Genomic DNA, 7,159 nt, shown 5'->3' with positions numbered 1-7,159 from the left:
AGAATTCAAGTCTATCTTGAAGAGTTTTGCTTCGTCTTTTGAGGGAGAGTGTCTATCTTTTAAGAAAAAGTGATCCTAATTAACCTCTTTAATTGAGGGAGACTTTGGTATTTATAGATTTAAGGATAATTTAACTTTTCAATTATCACTACAAAAATGCTTGGTTTTAGTGACAGATATATAGGAGCGGTCAAAATAGGCGTCGCTATAGAACAGAAATTAAACTTACCTGCCCGCGCGACTAACGAAATTTAGCAAAAACTTCTCTCCCTGTATCATGGAAGTTTTGTGAAACTCTCTCTCTCTCTCTCTATGCATCAAGTTCGTCTCATCTCCTCTACATCTAGGGTTTCGATGTTAATGGAGAAAATCTTCCCTTCTAACAGGTATCTCTCTCTCTCTCTCTCTCTCTCTCTCTCTCTCTCTTCGTATTAAGTTCTTCTCATCTCCTCTTCACATTCTTTGAAGTTTTGAGAATGGAAATCGCAGATTTCATAGTTCTTTGAGTTTTTGAGAATCCAAATCGTAGAACGAAGTATGTTCTTTGTTGTAATGGTTGAAAGCTTCAAGAAAATTTTCGAGCTCTCAAGTAAGATTACCACGATTTGATTTAGATTTGAAGTTCTGTAAATTGTTTTTTCCTCTTTTGTCTCGATTGATTTAGCTTTGATGTTTGTTGTTCTGAATCTGAATCCAGTGATCTGAAATGACTTATAAATGCATATGGAGTTCTTGAATTTTCATTAATTTTGTATAGTGGAATCTATAGGTTTTTCTTGCATGTTTTAATTAATTTATAATGTTCAAAGGTTGGGACCTAACCTAAAAATGAGTTATTTAGATTTGAAGTTCTGTAATTTGTTTTTTCCTTTTTTGTCTCGATTGATTTAACTTTGATGTTTGTTGTTCTGAATCTGAATCTAGTGATCTGAAATGACTTATAAATGTGTATGGAGTTCTAGAATTTTCATTAATTTTGTATAGTGGAATCTAAAAGGTTTTTCTTGCATGTTTTAATTAATTTATAATGTTCAAAGGTTGGGACCTAACCTAAAAATGAGTTATTTTATAAATTTCATTGTTCAGATGTAAACCTAGGCTACTAGCATTCTCATTGAAGACATAAGAGGTTATGTATTTATGTATCACAATATAGGATCACAGTTTAAGGAGATTTCATGGCATAGATTTGGAGTTATGTTGAGGTGTTAGTGGCTTAGATGTTTTTCCATTACCCAAGTAAGTATATGGTTACAAGTCAAGCATTAATGTGTATTAGACAGTGCTTTGTTTAACTAGTTCTCCAGATCCAGGTTCAATCAAACCATACTGAAAAAGAAGATGCTACCTTATGATCAAAGGTTGGGACCTAACCTTTTATGGAGTAAGTTGGGGTCATTAGATATTTGTGGTGGGAATGCCATAACTAAAGTAAGGGTTGAGCTACTTATCGATGTAATAGTATACAAGATGCTTAGTTTGCTAATGAGGCCATAGTTTACTCTAACTACCGAATTTTCTGATGGGTATTCTTTGGGAAGATAACAACTAACAAAGAGAGGTTGGTATGTCCCAAGAATAATTTTTTCAGCTAGAGAAGGGAAACTATCCAAGTTTAGTTACCCAAAGAAAGGAAATTATTATATATAGTGATTTGGGACATTTCTGTGGATCTAGTGAGTGGTTGAGTGGATATGTGCAAAAGAAAATCACATTATTTAGACTTATAGTTACTTGATTACAGCTACTTTATCATTGCTTTATCATGCATAAAACTTAGATAAGAGAAACGATTTCCAATTTTAAAGAAATGGCAGCAGGTGACTGCTGTTATGACACATGGCTGCTGCTGTGGTATAGGTGGGAAATGGGGACAGCTGCTGTTGGGGCTACAACTATTGTGTTTGTGTTCAATGAGAGTGTTCTGTGTTTTTTAGATCATTAGAACTCTTCTGACCTTCATATGTGCTAAGAAGGAATACATTAGACTGTCAATGCTGGCCATTGATATAGATGTTCAAGCAACATAAGTTCAGTATTATGGCATAGCTCCCATAGGATTAGGCTGATGTTAACAATTACACTGATTAGGATTTTTTTCTATGTATGTCAGACTTTGGCAAATAAGCATTCACAACCCTTTTAGCCTTTGCCCTGAGTGGCACACTTTTGGATTATGGACTCTTATCTTTATAACTATTACACTACGTGGCAGCTGTCAGCACAAGGACAAAGTGTCAATCATGGTGTAGTTTTGAAAAAATAGTCAAAAAATTTATCCATCTCATTGTACTGTCTCATTCCTTGTAATTACACATATTTGTTGAAGGTAATATTTTTATTTCTTTTACAGGACCACTTGGACATTAAGCTAAACTTCTCTAGAATCTACTTGAAAAGTGAGGCTTTGCTAGAATTTTCTTTACGTGACATTAGAACTTGAAGTAGCATTTAATGTGCATTGGGTTGGTTGTTCTTTTACTTAGTTTCTATGTATTTGTAAGTTAAATCAGTGAAATTTCAGCCCATACCTTAGTACTATCACATAGCCTCATTTTCCTTTAAGGGTGTGTTTTATTACAAGAAAACAGTGTGACAATGCAAATTGTGTGAAGCTGTTGTCTTTCACTTTTTTAATCCATGATATTCCTTCAAAAGTGATTCAGATTGAAAGAACAGAACCCTTGTCAAATCTCTAAGAGAACCTACTTTAGAATTGAAATGTAAAATAAATTTACATGATTGTTTGTTTGTCCAAGCAGACACTTCAGACAGCTTTGAAGTTGCTTGTTTGTCCAAGCAGACACTTCAGACAGGTACACCAGTGATTTATCAAGGAAGTTGTAAGAAAGAACTGTGTCATGGGCAATAGGAATCAGCAATTTTAGGAAAATAAACTGAAAAATCTGAGAGCATGGAACTATGCACAATGGATGTTTGGCTTGTACAAGTTAAAAATATGTTATAATGCTGTCCACTTAAACAAGTATCTTTGCGTAGCACATAAGTCTGGTAGCAGTAGGTAAACCATATTTAGATTTCATTACAGTTGCATAGGCAAAAAACAGAGCTGATTATATATAACTACTCTTTTCCAACTAATGAACATGTTGACACTTTTCCCAAATACCCAATATTTAGATTTCATTACAGGAACAATGACTTGTGTGTGACAATCTGGGTTTCTCAATGTATGAACAGGAACAAGTTTTTGTCTCACATGTTTAAGCTTTATTTACTTCATGCTGCTATACTTAGGTTTGCTTTCCAGTCTTCATAATGGCTCAAGCAAAATGACTTTTACATTAATTTTATTTTGAAGGTCACACTCTATTCCATCTTCATACTTTTTCTCTAACCATAGTGTTTATTTTGAAATTTTTTTTTTTTTTTTAAATGCAGCTCTAGTTTTGTTTGGCTTTTTCATTACTTGCACACCTTAACATTCTATCTTCACACTCATAAAAGACCAATGTTCTACTTTCTTTGGTGCTAGTTCACACGTGTGCTCTCTCTTATATAAGTTAAAAAAAAGTGTCTGAGTTGAGATTTCTTTGCATTGGTTGTCAAATTAGTGGCTTTCAAACAAATCTATGAATGGTTTCTCATGGATTTATTTTATTTAATAATATGTTACTATTGAATGGTTTCTCATGGATCTGTTACACCACCTTTACTTGTACCTTCCAATCACAAATCCATATCTAAGACCCTTTTTGACAAACACATACCTACACAACACATCTTTTTTGTACAAAGAAGATTAGATTACATTACACGATAGAATTTATTCTCACTAATAATTGAATATGTTGTATTTTAAAATATTTTATTAATAAATAAATATTGATTGATATGACTAATTTGATTAATGTATATGAATTGTAGGTTGATGAGCAGTACAATCAGCCCGACAATGATCAGTGCCCACAACAACAACTATGATAGATAGTTTTTATTTTTTGAGTGACAAACATGGATTTATAAGCATTCTCTTAATTCAACTGACTTATTATTTTGTTATACTTGTGTCTTAACTAATTTGACTTACTAAGCAATTGTGTTTAATTAACAAGTTGTATAAAAATAGGTATTTAATTACAAATAATTTTAAAATAAAAGAAATAAAAAAATGAAAAAATCTTATTAGTGGCGGCCATTACCGCCACTATAAGCATTCAAATCGCATTTATAGTTATGGTAAAAAACTAATTAGCGGCGATCACTATTGTTAGTAGAGGCTTCATTTATATCTATAGCGACGGTAATACAATCAATTAGTGGCAGTTTTTTACCGTCACTATAGGCCTTATTTATATCTATAGCAATGGTAATATAAGCAATTAGTGGCGGTTGTTGAGCGCCACTATAGGGCTTCATATGGCCTTTAGCTACGCCACCTATAGTGGCGTTACACGTGGCCATCACTATTGATAATAGCGACGGTTTTTTGGTATTTGCGACAGTTTTTGACCCCCGCTAAAAACCTAAAATTTTGTAGTGATGCCCTAACTTAAAGAGATTTGATTGGTTCATCTAAAGATTAAATTTGTTTAAATCCAATTTTAAGGATTGTTGGTTGGTCAAATTCATTTTTTATATTTATAAGTTGGAGTTGAAGGGACTCCACCCTGAAAACACCGAGTGTAATCATAGATTAAATTTTTCTCTACAATGCTCAAAACTCTTGAGGAATATTTTCGATATCTTCAATAACAAAAAATTGCTCCGCAAAATAACCCAATCATGCTAGAAAGTTTGTAGCTCAATTTGTTTCTCTCCAAAAGAATTCGAACAAGCAAGTTACAAAATTTTCTCGTAGGATAGTAATCTCCTGCAAACTCTTTAGGTATTTCCATGAAGGTTCTATTTCCTTCAGTACGCTTCTGATCGAATAGAGAGAATCTGAAGATATCAAAATATTCGGGATATTTCTCAATCTTGCATATTTCATAGCCTCTACTATTGCTTGAAGTTCAATCATAATAATGTCATCTTCTAAAGAATTACTTCAACCTGCAAATAGAATGTCACCGAAATTGTTTCTTCCTATGAAGCCAAACCCCGAACCATTCGAAGATCAAGAGCCATCCGTGTTTATCTTAACAACATTTTCCTCTGGCATTGTCCAAAATAAATGTTTTTTAGGTGGATTCACAATCGAAAAACAGCAACTTCAGTTCTGAAGTATTTGGGTACTAATTGTTGAAGTATCATCATCAATGAAGATCCCATTGAATTGATTTTTGATAGCCTCTCCCACTTGTTTCAGCACTATTGTCTTTGGAGACATACTTTCCTCAAATAATCTGTTGTTCCACTCTTTCCAACTGAAATAAATTATAGCAAAAAAGGTAGTAAACAACATTTGCGAAATATGTTTGCTTGGTAACTGAATACTAGTAATCACTTGAATTTCTTCCATCAATGACGCGGATCCCTCCCTAATGATGCCAAACCTCCTCAAGCATTGATTCCAAGACCCATCTTGTAAAGGAAAAACCAACAAACAAATGATCATTTGTCTCTTGATTGATAAAGCATAATTGGCATCATGATGCCCATTGGAACCCTCTTTTATCCAGATTTTCAATTGTAGAGAGCTTCCTTTGCACAACAAGCTAAGGAATGAATGAGAATCTAGGAATACCTTTCTTACCAAACGATTCTTCTCCAACCCATCGATTCATTACCTTCAAATAATGACAGATAAGCTGATTTTGAAGTGAATTTCCCACTTGGATTTAATCACCAAATGATCTTATCATCCATCAACCTCTTGGGGACATGTTTAGATGTTATTAAGTCAATGACTGCTTGCATTCGATCATTATACGGTCTTGGAAAAACCCAGTTGCTGTCCAAAACAAAATCTCGAATTTTTGCATTTAGATGACTATCGAATTAATTAATAATTCAATTGCCAAATCTTGTGATAATACTCACTTCATCTATCCAAGGATCTCTCTATATGTTTTCTAACAAAATCTCATTTTCAAAATGTCTCTCCAAGCCCAAGAAGCATTATTTGAAACTTGACATCCCCAAATATCTCCATTTCACACGTATCTTTCTTTCATCCAAACAGCCCATATAGTCTCATTTTCCACCATTCTGCAATAAAATTTAGCCTTGCCAATTTTGTTTATATCCCTAAGCCATTGAATGCCAAGACCACCCCCTTTATGATAAGGCTTACACACCCTTGCTCAACTTATTGGATGAATAGAATGGACAAGTGAAGGACCACTCCAAAGAAAATTATTCATAATATTTTCTATTTTATTTCAAAACACTCACTGGAATATTGAAAGATGCAGACTAATAGATTTGAAAACTAGAAAAGACATATTTGATTAATTTTAATCTACCCGCATAAGACGAAAGATTTTCTTTCCACCCATCAACTCTCTTAGAAACTCTATCAATTAGATGTTCACAAAGAGAATGAGAAAGTCTAGTTGAAAATAAAGGAAAGCCTAAATATTTAATAGGGAGAGTACCTTTCCTAAATCCAAGAGACGTTGACAGAATGTAATCCTAATTTTTGCACGATGCACTAAAAAAATGTGACTTTTAGCATCATTAACTTGAAGAGCGGAGATGTTATAAAAAAGATTTAACACCTCTCAAATGGAAAAATGGATATTCTATCATTTTGAGAAAAAATAAGAACATCATTAGCAAAAAACAAATGGGAAACACCTGATACTCCCATGATCTTAGGAATCATCAAAGAATTGGATGAACCCTTTTTATTAAGAATGCAAGAAAATGCTTCCATAATCAAAGTGAAAAGATATGGAGATAAAGGATCACCCTCTCTAAGCTCTCATTTACTTCTAAAAAAATCATGAAAAGATCCATTTATAAGGATAGAAAAACTCGAAGTAGACACATTCCATAACTCGATCTATCCAAAAAAGGGGACAACCTAATTAAATAAGAAGATATTTCAAAAATCCCCAAATTAATACAATCGTATGCTTTTCTAACGCCGATTTTGGCATGAAAAGACTTTAGAGATTTGGAATGATGGTAATTATGGACCATTTCATGGGCTAGAAGGATAGTATCTTGAATTTTCCTACCCTTCACAAAGACCTATTAATAAGGAGAAATTATAGGCTAATCTATTAGCCAAGATTTTGGAAATAGT

General features: G+C 33.3%; 1 long non-coding RNA gene across 1 annotated transcript; it reads left to right on the top strand.

Moving 5' to 3' along the window:
- The first annotated feature begins 250 nt into the window (after positions 1-250).
- Positions 251-2,738, top strand: LOC147410187 (uncharacterized). The gene is made up of 3 exons (XR_015175664.1): positions 251-386; positions 490-589; positions 2,354-2,738. It is a non-coding gene; the product is annotated as an uncharacterized LOC147410187 (long non-coding RNA).
- The last annotated feature ends 4,421 nt before the right edge of the window (positions 2,739-7,159 follow it).

The sequence above is a fragment of the Akebia trifoliata genome, chromosome 2 (genome assembly GCF_017979445.1).
Source record: "Akebia trifoliata isolate Shusen 1 chromosome 2, ASM1797944v1, whole genome shotgun sequence".
Taxonomy (NCBI): Eukaryota; Viridiplantae; Streptophyta; class Magnoliopsida; order Ranunculales; family Lardizabalaceae; genus Akebia; species Akebia trifoliata.
Note: the sequence above shows the minus strand (reverse complement) of the source record. Positions and strands in the feature narration are given on the sequence as shown.